Genomic DNA, 16,191 nt, shown 5'->3' with positions numbered 1-16,191 from the left:
AGATTAATCTTGATCTTTCTCTTTCTCTATTTTAATATCAATGTTTTGTGGCAGGTAGAATATACCGAAAACCAATCCCAGCTGGCAGAGTCTTGAATACTTGGGTACTGCCAGCTTTCTTCAGAAAATCAGATTTTTACTCCAACTTACACTGATACAGCAAGATGAATGGGAAGCTATCAGTCTATCTCAAACTATTACTATTCTGCGGTCTATTCGTCAGTATTTATCCATGGTTCATTACTGAAAAGACTGTTAGACACAACTACATACATAATGCTTCAAATAGGCATTTACTCAGTTTTTCCTAATAGGTCTTTAATGAAATAGATAGATCTGACTGTGCACTTTCATATGTTAGACATAGCTGGAGGCATGGAGTGTTGGAACAGGAACTGCTAAGCAGTTCAGCAGTAGCATCTAATACCTCAGTACAAGATGGTTACCTGTAAACAGGGTTATTTTGTAACATTAACATTTTAAGCCATTCCGTAGAAATTAAGACTGACAAATCTAGTGGAGCTGCACCAATATCACAACATGAATCATGAATTTATCTGCCTTCAAATGGTTCATAATTGATGGTCATCATTTAAAGATTATGTAAAATATAGGGACTCACTTTCTTTGCAACCAAAACATTAAAAAGATAAGGAAACTAGGAACTAGTGTGGGGAATATGTGGACTCTTCCTTTTGTCCTAAAACTTGAACCAGATCCTCTTTTGCATTTTGCAAGATTTCCATTTGCAGATCATTCAGGCACAGACTGAGTATGTTTCAGCATTTGTGTAGACCTCTCTTTTTAGTTGAAGGCTACAGTGAGAAAAATGTTACATTGCTGATCAGTGTTGTATTTTGCAGCTGAATCTCCTCAGTAAAAGCATTTGGTGATAAAATAAGCACATCCTTGTTCCTGTTGTATCTGCCAAGCTCAGTCTAGAATTCAGTCAATTCCCAATGGCTTTTTGTGAAATTCGGATTCCCGTGGTTTAGTGTCTCTTCTGAAAGTGTTACTACAACTACCTTATTTTGAGCATTTTTTTAATACTTGCTACACAGATTGCTAGTACAATGGGACAAGGCCTTGGTACAGTACCTAGTACAACAAAGTCACTGTGCAAGATAGATGCTCTTTGGAGGTTTTGCAGTACAAACAATAGTGAAAATCTAATCAACATAGACTTGAGATTGCTGATTTTTCATTCAAAATGTATTTGAGCTTTTCATCTGTAGGATGAAAATCTTTTTCTTATACTTTAATACCAACTGGTCAAAATGGAAAGAAATTACTATACATGCTTCTGAGCTCTTGTCCATATCACATATATTCAATTAAAAATAATTTGTTCAAACTTTTAAAAATTTACTTTGTTTTTTGTAGAAAAAATGTCCAGGAACTTTTTGCTGCTTAGCAGCTGCTAAGTACCTGAAAGCTAAAGCAATAAATGCTTTAGAGTAGTTTGTGTAGCTTCTTTATCAAGGAAGGTAAATCATTCATTGTTATTTGTTTTACAGACATCATGGAAACGGTAGACCGTTTCCCCTAACCTTTGAATTATACAAAAGCTGTAACATGACCCATGCTATATCTAATAAAAACCTTGTTAGAGATGTTGAAATAGCCTCAAACTCTAGTGGTGGCAGTTAACTCTTGGGGTTGATATCTTTCCAAGTTTAAACCCCAAGTAACATAGCCAAAATAAACATTGTGTTATAAAGAACTCAGAAAATTATTGTTAAAAATACAAGGTTTTGGAAATCAGGATGTGCCAGAGTTGAGATTGCCTATGAGTCTCTGACTGCTTGCATTATAGTCCAGATACTGAATGATGTAGTGTTGTTTCTTTGTAGACATTCTCACGATGGGCAGCTGGATGTTTAGTCCCATTGAGGTGATAGTGCCTAGGTAGAGCCCAGAAGCACACAAATCAGGAGATTAAATATGCTAAATAAAGCCAAAACTCCAGATAATTCAGGTTCCAAACCTGCAAACTGCTGCTGAGTATATTCCTTGGGCACATTCATCACAGTCAAATTTGGATGGCTATACAATAGGTGGCCTCTCAGTGACAGAAGGGCTCTAAATAAAAAAATAAAGCATCAAATATCATCAACAAAGTAGGGATTACAGATGATAATATATATATGATCTTATCTATAGGATATTCTTGCCCTTTTCATATATATATATACATATATAGATACACACACACATGTGCCCTCATTTATTGAATGCACTTTATTTGGAAGTCCCTCTAACAATCACACTTTAAGTAGAGGCTCTTAACTGCAGATTTCAGTCCCAAGTGCTAAGACGTGTGAAAATTAAAGGCAACTAAAAGTGTGTTTGGTGATAAGCACTAGATAGCAAGACCAAGAATAGTAAAGTGATGAAAAGCTAAAGCAGCTCCAGTTTGTTGCAGCCAGTTTGACTAGAGGCAGAGACATGGCACCTTGGGTTTATACAGCCTGGTACTATCACATATATAAATAAGGAGTTTATATCCTGCTGATTAGCAGATTTCTATCAGTCTGATTTTGATGAGAATTCAAGAAGCTTAAAACACGACAATTGTCTACTTTTTACTAGAAATAATATTTTATGTTGTTCATGAATAGCTCTTTTTTTTCAATCCAATACACTGCAAAAATAACAACCACAATTGTTGAGTAATAATTTTATTCATAAAGCCAATATGGAGGAATGCAGGTGTCTGAGCTGTTGAGCTTTGTATTAAACAAAAGTTACTTTCCAAGCTTGTAAGCTATGGAATAAAAGAACCCAAACCCAAGCAAATAATAAAATATTATATCCCTATTTCAGCCTTTTTGACACTAATATTAGGAAGTCAATTTCCACCCAGTGACAGTAAAGATACTTCAGCACAGGCTGACAGACTGATACGACAGAAAGCTCTATGGCTGCAGAAAGAATTGTTTCTTTTAATGTTGAAGATTTGTGGCCCTGATTCAGAGCATTTCTTCCAGGCACATATAAAGTGCAGGCTGATGTGCCCTTCAGGGCTGGGGAGTCTGTGCTCAGAGTCTGTCCCTCACAGAACTTCCAGCACTGTCAAGTCTGAAGCCAGTGCTGTTATTAATGTGATCACAAGCCTGGTGTAAAAAGGGGACTCGGTAAAAATATGCATGGTTTGTTGAGGTCTCCACGCTTATACAGACTGAATTGAAATACTGTAAATGTAAATGCAGGCATAATATTATATAATAATAATAAATATATTTTCCTGAGAAATAGGCTCCTTGGCATGCATAAGGCCTGAGAAATCTTGGAAAATATTAGTGTGTAATTATGTCGCTGACAACCTTTTATTTTAATTTGGATTTGCCTCACACAGCTACAAAATTCTCCCTATTACAGCACAAGCAGGCAAACTGGTTTTATTACTTTACAATACCCAGGGAACAAATAAAATAGGAAGCGTAATAATTTTCATGCAATTAGAAGAGACCACAAAATTCAGGACAGGGAAATTATGTGTTTACAGCAAAAAAGAATGCAGATACTATTATTTCTTGTGTCCCAAAGCTTACAGGAAACAATCCTGAGACACAAGGCTTGAAAATGCTGTTTCAATTTAAAAACCCACAAACTTTAATAATGTTTTCAATTTCATCTTAAAATCTTCCATAAATTACTTGAATTTTTAAAATGGAATTAAATAAGTTTTGGTCTCTAAATCACAGATTATCATACTGTGGTATTAGTAGCTACATCAATTATCACCAACTACAAAAAAACTCTACTGTAAATAAAATGGTGATGGTAATGAAAGGACTTATGAAATCTCAGTATGACTCCTGTGCTATACTTTGAATGTATTTTCCAAGGAAACTTTTCTGTGCAATGTTCTTTTTGTTAGTATATATATATATATATATATATATGAAAGATTTAGCATGAGATAATGAGTCAATGTACCCAGAATAATTTGTGGCAGTCATTACAGTCTTAACTGTGAACCTACTATAGATATTATAAAGACAGAAGGCATTTGATCAGAAGCTAACTATAAAGTGAAGCCTGCTCCAAATAACATACAGGATGCAGAATAATGGAAAGATGGTACCAGAAACACACATCAAACAGTAAAGCTAGTCTTACTCCAACTTCCCTTTTCAAGAAACAAGGAAAACTTAAAACTTTCTTTCAGTTTTTTTCAGTAACAGTGTCTGCTATATCCAGTCTGAATCCTCTCTTACTCTCAGAAACATAGAGAGCCAAAAAAGAGCCACGACTGGTAGCGGTAGCTCCCTCCTGTTTTTTATTCAGTACTATGAGTCCTGATTGATCCTTAAAGCCATGTGACATCTCACCTTCTGTTTGTCTGCCTTTTCCTTAGGCAGACCTTTGGACAATTTCAGCTACTGCTCATCATTTCTTCATTTATGAGTCACATACCACATCAGAGTGAGCCACTGTTCAGAGAGTCAACCACGCTACAAAGAAAATCTCTGCATTTCATCATTGATAAAGCAAACATCTTGGAGAGAAGAATATCACACTTCAGTGGTGCAGTCACAGGAACACAAATATGCTTAGCAATTGTGATTAGCCTGCACAGTGATCCCTAGGAATGTGGCTGAAACAGTGGAGGTACTGCAACTGAATTGGCTTTACAATTTACCTTACATTTTGCATTCCTTTTCACTATCCAATTTCAGTAATATTTGGATTAAATTACTTGGCATTCCTTAGTTTTCATTCTAGCATCTCACGTATTTAAAGTGACTCATGTACTTAAGCACTGTGTTATACAAGGATTTTAATCTCAGCTTTCCTTCTTACACATAAACAGGAAGCAGTTGTCCCAACTTCCACATTAATGCAGACCATACAGTTAATATCTGCTGCTGGCAACACATCCGAATAAAAGCACTCTTAAAAAGATAGTGCTTATGAAAAAACACTGTGCCTTTATAAATATTTGGAATAGTTTACCAGCACTTCTGAAACATTTCTTCTGTACAGTTGCAGTCCTTAAATCTTTCCCAGAAATGTAGTGTCTTTCCAGCAAAACTAATAAAAAAATCCTTTCCTTTGGAAAGAAACTCCATTTTGCCATCTGTCTTCATCAGATTTCTGGACAGAAACATTTAAAATAATTTATTTAATAAAGTTCCTTGGGAAAGCCCTATCTTGGTGAATGTTTGACTTTGAAACCAGTTTGTTGGTGGCATATAGTTAACCACATTAAGAGATAACACCTGGAGGAAAAATCTGCTTGTTCCCTCAAAGGTCAGTTCAGGAAAGAAGGCATCATCTTCTCTTGGGCACATGACTTGGGTACCCAAAGGCACTGCAGCGACAACTTCACTGCTGCCATATGCTCTGACCATCTGGATTGATCATGTGTTATGGAAGTGGTAGAGCACTTTTTTTCCACTCAGGATTGCTAACTAGAACTATGGATCTTTTGTAAAGAAATCTTCATTACTCAATAACACCATTTTAACTTCATTAAAATAACACCATAAACCCCCATCACATTTATAGCAAAAAGACTCAGCAAATACTCTGTGGCCATTTATTGGGCATTCATCTACTTGGAAAGAGTAGTAATGTTAAATGCCCGAAATAGAAGGTAGGAATGTATCCTTTAAAAGTCCAACCATTTACAGACTGTAATTCCAATTGATCTCATTAGCTCATAATAAGCTTTACTAGCTGACGTTGGGATTTTAAATGTTGCTGTGGAACAAATACAAAATTGAAATTTCAACATCTCTCAAGCTCAGTATTACAGGCACAGATACTGATAGCCCAGATCAGATCAGCAAACTTGCAGGGCATACTATTAAAACAACTTATATTTCAGTAAGTTACTACACAGGAAAGAAAGAGTGCAATAAATACTGGGGCAAATGCTAGAGCCAAGGGGAGAAAGTCAACTGAAACACATCATGTATTTGCTTACCCATGTTTTATGGTTATAAGAAAGCCTGTTTTTTTTTAAAGGAGTATTTTTAAAAGGATGTAATATCCATAGATTTTAAAAGCATCTGCTTTCTCCAAATGACACTTAGAGTTATAACAGACTTTAAGTTTCATAAAGTTTTGTGGGGTTTTTCTTTGCATTTGTATGTTTGAAAGGTTATTGGTCTTTATTTCCAAACCTGATATCACAAATTCCATGGATTTCTCATGAGCATTTTTTACTCTGGTAGGATTGAATAAGAAACAAGATATTGCCCAAAGAATAAAGGTAAAATAAAACAACATCATGTATACAAATCTAATGAACTTACCACAAATTCTAATAAAACTGTGAGATTCATAAGATTCAATTTCTCTCTACTCATCATTTATGCAATCACTCCTCAGTGAAATTCTAGAATATTGTCTGGTGAGCCAATTTTAATGCTTTGAATTTCAAAATGATATATTCACATCTCACTAACTTTGTTTTGTTCCATATTCTTCCATGTTTTTCAGGGGTTTACTCATCTGATTTGCCCTATGCCTTTTAGAGAATGTTTTGGAAATCTAGCATGAAAAGGCCAGATAAAATGTATGAACGCTAGAGCCAGGATTTAGATCTTAGCATCATTAATCTATGATTAGTAAAGCATGCAAGTATCAAAGAGAGACAAATGGAATGTGGTAATCTGGATGAATCACTTTCACCAAAGAAAATATTGTTAACATTATTAATTAATCTCATTTGTATTTGAAAATATTTAATAATACATGAAAATCTATTATTTTCAGAGTATTTGCAGCGGCCATTTATAGGTTTATAGCAAGTCACCCAAACTGAGGAATGAATACATGCTCATGATCACACTCAATCAAAACTGCCACATAAATGATTTATATTTTCAAATTATTACTTGAAAGGCATACAGTTGAGATTCTGATAAGTAGAGAATAATTATTCACTGTGTTTTACAATAAAAGAACCAAGGAACATCAAGAGACACTGGGAGGTGGCAGCCTCAAAACGAACAAAACCAGTCTATTTTTCATATTGCATACAATTAAGCTATAGAATTCCTTGTCAAAAGATGTTCAGGATGCTTACATTTTTCCAGAGTTTGAAAGGCAACTGAGCAAATTAATGGAGTAAAAAATAATCACTGAAGACTGTTGAATACTCCAGTGTTTTCAGAACTGCCTGAATTACTAGTTATTGAGGATTCAGAAAATATTTCTAGGCTTCTGAAAAAGAGTACACCAACACTTCTCCTGTACTTCCACAAGTTTCTGCAATAACCACTATTAGAGGCAGATCTTTACTCTGACCCTGTAGACCCATTCTTACAGGATGTCTCTATCTTGACATTTCATTTCAAACATACAATTAGATGGTGTTTCAAAAGCAAGATTATGCATCATAATATGCTCCTAGATTTAGGTTTACTAAATCTGAAATGATTTTTACTAGATTCCAAACTGTGTAGGCAAAGCCTGGTCATGAGGGGCATCAGCTAAAACAGTAGGAACCATGTCCATGTCATCAAGAAGCTCTGTGGGTGTACGGGACATTTATCTCTATAGCAGCCCAATAACAATAGCACCACAGTGACCCCATGCTTCCCAGGACAGGGCAATTTTAAGCACCTTTACTTCTCAGTTTCTCAAATATAACAGCATCTTCCTTCTTGCGTCTCCAGTGTGTCATGAAGAACTGAAAAAATCAAATAAGCAGTAATAAACAACTGCAGTAATTCTAAGAGAAAAATGAACTGTCAATACCCAGATGACAAAATTTAAAATGCATTTACATTTTCAGACCATCAGGAGCTACTACTAATTCATTGTAGGCTGCTCTGTAGGGATGCTAGCAATTGATTTAATATACATGAAGATCTCTGTGATTTCCAAATCAGCATCTGTTTGAAAGAACTGCTAATACCACAAACTGCAATCACTCCTTCTGAAAAAAATATGTTGGTTTAATAAAGTGTAATAAAACATTTAAATTAATCTTTCTATGCAAAATGAATGATTAACCCCATGGGAAACAAAAAGGGAAGCATTATGTATCTGTTTAATAACTTATTTCTTATTAAGAGAATTAAATATAAACTGCAGTATTTCTGGAATAGGAAAAATATTTTCTAAAGTAAGTAATCTCTTATAACTGTTTAATATTTGATCTTTTATGAATATTTATTTTTGAAATGTATCAGAAATTATACTGTGTAATTCACAAACCCAGGCACTCTGGATATTCTGGGCCCTCATTTAACAAACTATTTTAAAATTAAAAAGATGCTTAAGGAAAGGGGAATGCAAAAAGAGTGTGAGAAGAGGCAGGAGTTGTAGCAGTGCCTGATGTGGTGTGGAAATCTGAATCATACAGCTCCTCTCGTGACGTGCCTCCACCCTTGGCTTCATTTTTCTTATGTGAAGGAGCTTGATCCAGAAGCTAGAAGTGAGTCAGAACTGTCTTGACTGCTGCAGGTAACATCAGCATCCTTGGTTAGGTAACTTAGTAGAAAAGTTACTCAACATCCACTTTGGTAAACACTTTAACCTCTCATGGATACCCTTATAGCACTAAGACACTGGTTTTGCAAACACGTATTTTTCAAGTCACAGGTTATCACACTGTGCTGTTCACATCTAAACCTTTGGTGCTAGTAATGAGTAGCTTCCTAGGTGGCAGCAGCAGCACAGCATCTGCTTCTGTGCTGAGACTCACACCTCCAGCCTCGCACCCTCATCTTCCAGGGAATCAGTAGCGGTTTCAGCTTTTTGTGTTATTTCCACCCTTTTATAGGTGCTAAACACTACATTTCAGTGCTAAAGATATCCCCAAGAAAAATGTGCCATTTATTAATGGCATACCCATGGCACAAAAGAGATGTGGAGAATAGATGCAGCACTGAAAACTGTCTCGTGTTTTTACTTGCATGAGATGGTTTGTGAATTCCTGTCTTAAGAAACATAAGGATGTATGGAATATTACTTGACTTGAATGACCTACTGGCAATCTTTATCTTACATATGCATAGAAATATTTGTAAGGACATGTCATTAGTCTAGTGGCGTAAGAGTCAACATTTCAGTGGAACACATGTATATACGTCAGCAAACCTAATTTAGGTGTATATAAAGTTAGAGAAAGAAAAAACTCAACATTGCAAACCTTAAATCAAAAATTGGAGGAAAAAAAAAGATTAAATTATTTGTCCCTTCAGCTTTCTGTGTCCTGTTCCGACAACACTATGTTCCTACATCCCACAAAGCTCTCACTTCCATTGCCAGCATACATCATCTGACAAGATGTGGTCTTTACTACTTAATCTCTCAAAAAACCTTCATGTGGATATCTCATACTTTCATACCACTGCATGTGCATATTTGACTGCCACAATTCTTTCATTTGAAAAGCTGCTGAACTCTCTTAACTTTTCTTAAAACAGAACTGTTATACAGTCATAACACCAAAGAGGTTTTAAACATAGTGTTTCTCAGTACCATAATTCATGCCTAAATTTGATGACTCAAAAAAATCTCTGTCTGCACAGATCTCATGGTGGATTTTGATTCCTTAGAAGGGAAATGCAGTGTAGTCTATCCTAATACTTCATTAGCCGAGCTGTGGAGTAAAGAATATCAGAATATCATGCTGATGACCTTCTGACTTCTTCTGAAAGCCAGAGAAATTGACAGAAACCCAAAACCAGAGAGAAAGCAGTCTGTGTTGAAAAAGGGGTGGGATGTTCAAAGCAAAGTAAATGTTCAAAGGAAAGTAAATAAAAATAGGACTTTATAAAGAAAAAGAAAACATTTATTCACAAGTAGTCAATAAACTGCTCTCTTTAAATATTGCTAAAAAAATTAATATTTTGAATGCTTGCTTAGGCATTGCTGGGAGAAGATGTCCATATGTGTGTCCATCTCTTCTTTTTTTGAATACCTGAAACAAAGTTATCACTGGCTTTTATGATATGCCACATGATTCAGAACCTTCATACAGTTTTCCCATATCAGTTTGCGTATTGCAATTCCTTTGGCTAAAATGCTATATCAAGTATTCAAGATGTGCATTGTGAACAAATTGTAGTTCATTGCTTTTGCCATTAGAGATATGCTATGAAACTTCCCACCGCCTTTACTGACATGAAACAGGACCTCTAAATAGTTTGCTGGAATCAACACCTTTACAGGCAGTTGCGTGTGTACACAGGTGTGATACTTACTAATTGTTAAGTCAGGTCTGCCAGCCACAGATTTAAAAAGCCTTACAGTGAAAGGTAAATTCAGCTTTTAAACAGAAATCGTGTTCAACCTATGTAAGAAAAGTCTTTAATGTGATGAGCCATAGATTTGCTCTTCTTTGGATTTCACTTCAAATATGACTGTATCAATCAAATATTATAGCTATCCCAAACTGCTTCGCAATTGGGAGCCTAAAGGAAGAAAGCATCTCATCACGCTGCATAGCTCACCTCACCAATATGTTGCTTTCTTCTCTAGTCTGATTTGCTGAAGTCATAAAAATTTTCATTGACTAAAACATCCAGTTTATAGAGATTAAGTACTACCAGAGAAGAGAAAAGCCTATTTCATGAAAAATAAATCAGATATGAACAGATTGGCACCTCAATGGGTTTGATAAAGATTCTTTTTTAACCAGATGATTTAACAGAGTGAGTGGGAAATAGATGAGAAAGACGAAAGACTTAAGAGAAAAAAATAAAATAAAGTACTTCACTGACTAAATGGTAACATGAAAGAAATCAAAGGTTATCAATGATGATGATCTGTGTTTAGTTTCCTAAAGCCTTTTGCAGAAACAAGCATATTCGGGACAATTCCCTCTCTTCCCCTCCACTGCTGGTCTATTCAGAAGGAAATATCTGAACTCTGAAAGCCAGATGTGGTGCTTTTGATAAGGAGATGAAGAAAGGTAAGAGCACTGCAAGTATGTTGCCCTTTGAAGGCATCCACTTTCTGTTCGAAGGATTGCTAGCTAACAATACTTTTTATTTTACTTCTTCAAACAGAAATATGTGTTTCTTGAGCTTTAACAAAACCAGCCCACTTATAATTTAGAGACCTCTTTGCAGGTTACATCACTAATTTATTAAGGAACTTAAAGAAAAAAAATAATCCCTACTACTGCAATTTCTGATACAGGCAGCAAACCTTACACTTATAATCAGAACTTTCAAGACACATGTAGACATCGCATAAAGTATTTGAAAAAAAATTTTGCAGGAATGATAACAGAGAGAGAGAAATACAGATCTTCCTGTATGGTTTTGAATTTGATGCATACAAGATGAAGATGACTAGAGACTTCCCTTCCTTTCCCTTTCCTTCTCTTCCTTTCATCTTTGAAGCTGGGAAGGAATGATTAATGTCTCTCTACAGTAATATATCTACAAGACTGTATATTTCAGCAAACAGACACGAGAGAAGAAATTAAAATATATCATGCTTTTATATAACAGAAGTCCAAAATCACAGATAAGTTTGTATCATGTTGTCAAAGTTCTGATGCTTTATGAAAATTATCCTGTTCTAGCTGAACTCTATGCTCTTTGGGGGAAAAATATCATTATCTCTATTTTAAATGCAAACAAATCTAGAGAAAAATCAAAGGTGCTTGATTGACTACTCATGCAAAGACACAGAGGAAATTAATATCAGAATGAACTAATATCTAGATGGTGCCAAAACACTATTTAAGAGTGCACTGTTAGCTTAAAACTTCCCTCTTCCAGAGAATAGCAAGATATGCTATCCATTGTGAAATGCATCCAGCTCACGGAGTTTTATTTAATGCTGTTTTAAAGAGTTAGCTGCAGAATTATAACAGCTCTTATTATAAAAACACTGCTTTGCAGAAGGAATCCCAGATATGACATTTGATCAAAGCTGAATATCACAATGAAGATCTGTTCATTTTTTCACAGCAGAAAGGCATTTGAAACAAGAATTTTTGATGGCCACCTAGAAGTTTAACCAAATGGTTTCTTTTGAGTCTTCTGTCATGATTTTCACCCTCAGTATCTCAAATTACTTGGGATAGAGGAAATATGTAAACTAAATCAGTAGAATGCCAGAATATAAATGGAAAGAAAAGGTTATTGGAGAAAATTAGGTGCTCTAGTCTGCAAGAAGAGTATGGTGATAAAAAAATGTGGTTATATAAATATAACTATACTTACAGATTACACACAATAAATGCTATCTTTAAAAAAAGGAAGCCACACATTACAGCAAGGCAATAAATGCACAGAGACATTACATATTTGCCATGTGTGCTGTAATTAACCCTACTTTCTAAACTACCAACAGCAGTAGAATTAAAATATTTATTATTGGATAATGATACTTCCTGGTCATTCAGAATAGCCTAAAGCTATCAGAATATGTTTTACTTGAGCTATCCCTCACAGTTTTCAAGAATCCTGCAGCAGAAATATCCCATTAAGCTAAACCTGAGCTAATAACACAACTGCTGTAGATCACCCAGTTACATGCACTCAGCGACCGTTCAAGAAGAATGGAAGAAAAAACAAACTTTTCATCTTCTATCCACTTTCCATAAATTCAAGATGCAGAAGTGAGAAAGGTACCTTAACGAATGATTCTGCACGTTTTGTTTAGCAAGGAAACTGTATATTCACTTTCTCATCATGTGTATATATTACTATTTATATCTAAAAATAATCTCAGTAGTTAGAATATGTTATTTCAATAACATTTTCAGGTAGTCACTGCTCTTCCTGCTCTGGAGCTCTGGAGTTTTTGATAGTCAATGGTATTCTTCACAGTTTGAACAGAATTGATAACTGTGAAAAAACTTTAGTGGAACAAGAATTCTAACCGAGGCCTTGAATCCAAAATGAGATACTGAATCTGTTTTGACTGATATCTGTAGTGATAGGACGAGGGGGAGTGGCTATAAATTAGGGAGGGGTAGATTTAGACTAGACATAAGGAGAAATTTCTTCACCATGAGAGTGGTGAGGCACTGGCACAGGTTGCTCAGGGAAGGTGTGGCTGCTCCATCCCTGGAGGTGTTCAAGGCCAGGTTGGATGGGGCCTTGGGCATCCTGATCTGGTGGGAGGTGTCCTTCTCCATGGAAGAGGGGCTGGAATTAGATGATCTTTAAGGTCCCTTCCAACTCAAACCATTCTATGATTCCATGATTACCAAACCAGATATATAAATTATGCACTGGACCTTGCCAACAATAGTGAGAACAGGTACTATGTTGTACGTAGGACACAAAGGTAGGCTTGTGAATGCTGGTCTTACCACATACCCCAGCCTACTATGGAGTGTTCTCTGTACTACACAGAAATTAAATCAGTGATGGACAACTGATCCTTAGAGATATACCTTAATCATCCTCAGGACCTACCATTTCACTTCTCCACTGTTAATGCAGCAGTGCAAAACATACAGCAAAGGCTTCTGAGTCAGGCTGCATGTAAGCAGAAAAATCTAAAATAGAATTTAGGATAACTACAGGACATCCATGAAATCAGATCCTCATCACAGAGTGGCATAAGACAATTTTTTTATACACCAACATTCACCTCCCACATAAATGTTTAGCAATGACAGCTATCTGACTGATCCTTCCCCAAACACTTAGACATAAAGAGTGAATAGTTAATTTTCACCAGTTTTTCAGTTTCAAAAAGCAGCCCAAAAGTCATTCTACATCCCATGACATGAAAGGGAGAAAATTTTGCAGGTACTTGAAAAAACACCTTTTTAGCTTCAGGCTGCTAAGTGAGGTTTGGAAAAGGAAGAATCCCAGTCTGACAGTAATAAGTGAAAAGGACATGCTCAAGTTCTCTTGAGGCAGCATGGGGAATGGGGTTTTCACTTTTTTAAAAGCAGCAGTAAGAGACAAACACTGTAAAGAACTGTTCTATGAAAAGAAGAGTTCTTTCCCCACATTAAAGTGCAAATTAAACTTTGCTTTGTGGTGGCACTTTTTAAAAAAAGCTGTAAGGAATGCCCAACCAAGTAGGCGATGGACTGAACATTACCAAGGGCTTTAAATACGTTTCACAAGTCCCATATGGTGAGAAAAGCTCTCCTGACAACAAATGTAAGAGCCAGATGTTGAAAGAAATGAGTACAGATAAGATGTCTGATCCTGCAATTCTCACATGGGGAAAACTCACTTTGAAGTCCCTAGGAAACTGTGCAAAGATTGCTGCTTCTATCACTATTCTGTCATCCTCTATCATGCATCTAATTTAAAAGCACAATTTCCATTTGAGAGGCTAATTCTCATCTTTCTTCGCATTATTTTGTCCCTTAGTAGCTATTTTTAGCATAATTCAGATACTTACGTGATGTAACCAGATCCTTCGACATTTGTCATTCAATAATACAAGCAACATTTATACAGGGAGTTGTGTTACAATTTAAAGACAGCATTTATACTTCAAAAGTTAAAAGACTCAGACTGACACTTACCTGAAGATCTGCTCTTGAAATCCTACCAGCCCACACCCCAAAAGATCTGTTAGCAATCTGAATGCAGCTACCAGTCAGCAACTAGAGCTCTCACCCTGGGTGCAGATGAGGTTATCTCAGCTGATGAGTCTGTCTAAGTGTTTCTCAACACATTGCAGATACCAGCAGAGGACTTAAACCAGGAGACCAGATTTTTGTGCAGACTAGTCCAGTTGGCAGTTCTAGGGATCCCTATCTGATCAGCTTCTCTGATTAAGAACAAATTTGTGGATCTCAGTGAATTCAGAGACTTATTCAGTATTGAGTTTCCCAGCCTCATAAGGATCTGTGGAGGCATGAACTTCATTTTCTGTTACTATTCTTACATCATCTGGCAAGGAAATTATATTCTAGAAACACGTATAATCTTAGAAACTGTAACATTAAACCCAGAAGACTGTAGTCCAAGTTCCAGGGGTATGTGGTAGCAAAGCAGGAAGTTTGAACACAATGACTTGAAATTTCAGCATGCAATCCCCTCTGTGGATGCACTCTTTCATAAACTAAGGGTCCACAGGAGCCTTGTGGACCCTTCATTACCTTGTGGAATGAAGGCTGAGGTCCCCTAGCTTGATTATCTCTATATATCAGGGTATAGAGTTCATGGGATGTTTTTAATCTAAATGCTGACACCTGTTGATTACATTTAATGAAAGAACAAATAAAAGTACAGTCATTATTAAATAAAATAATGCATATAAAATATATATGCTTATTTTAAAAGCCATTCTTTTTCTATTGTCAATATTAAAAGCAACACTGAAAAGAGAATGCATGCATTTTAAGATTAAAATTTTAAAGGGCACTCCCAGAACTACCAGATCAAGACTCCTACACCCCATTCTGCTACAAAAATGGAATGCGGGGTTATGGAGGGGTGTTTTGCTTTTTTAAATGATTTTTGTTATTGTTGTTGTTGTTAGTGTTATATTACTATCACTAAAACTACTTTTTTATATTTAAGAGACAATCTTAGTCTCAGAAAATAACTTCCCTGTGTTTGTTTGAACAGTGTCTGTCCTTAGAAAAACATATAAGGTGATATTCAACATCCCACTTCTATTGTTTGTAGCTCTCCCTTTGTGCTGAGGGGAAAGATGTCAAATCAACTTGTAAATGGGAAGGAGAAAATTTTTGTTACAGAGACTACCTCTATGTTTTTTGCTCACGCTTTCCCATAGAACTTCCCAGATTTATATGTGAAACAAACCAGGCAGCAGTTGGATTCCAGGCTTCTAGTGCTTGATTAAATGGGAGCTTTCAACTGATACTTTCTTAGTTATTGGTCTTCTGATACAGCTATAATTGTGAGAAGGGACATTATGTGATGAAGGTGCAGTTCAACTAGTTTTAGTTCAACATAGGTTGGAAATGCCTCTCCAAATGGCTAGGTTGACCGTTGTATCAAAACACACATAAAAGAATATAGGGATTTAGCAATTTTACTAAAATATCAATCAAACAAATTTTGCCAGGGTACTGTCATGCCATCGGAAATAAATATGAATCAGAATCAGGCTGGTTAGCTTAACATGAAGATTCCTACAGTAAAAAAAAAATTAGGATGTCTTACCCTTTGACAAACATTTCAGATTGACTTTCTAAGGTTCAGAATGTGCTGAAAAAGAATTTTATTAAAATTTGATGCAATTTACATGACGTTTCAGTTTAAAATGCAAACAGTATTATGCCTCAATAAATCAGCAACCTCATATTAAAAA

The sequence above is a fragment of the Cuculus canorus genome, chromosome 1 (assembly GCF_017976375.1).
Source record: "Cuculus canorus isolate bCucCan1 chromosome 1, bCucCan1.pri, whole genome shotgun sequence".
In the NCBI taxonomy this organism is placed as follows: Eukaryota; Metazoa; Chordata; class Aves; order Cuculiformes; family Cuculidae; genus Cuculus; species Cuculus canorus.
Note: the sequence above shows the minus strand (reverse complement) of the source record.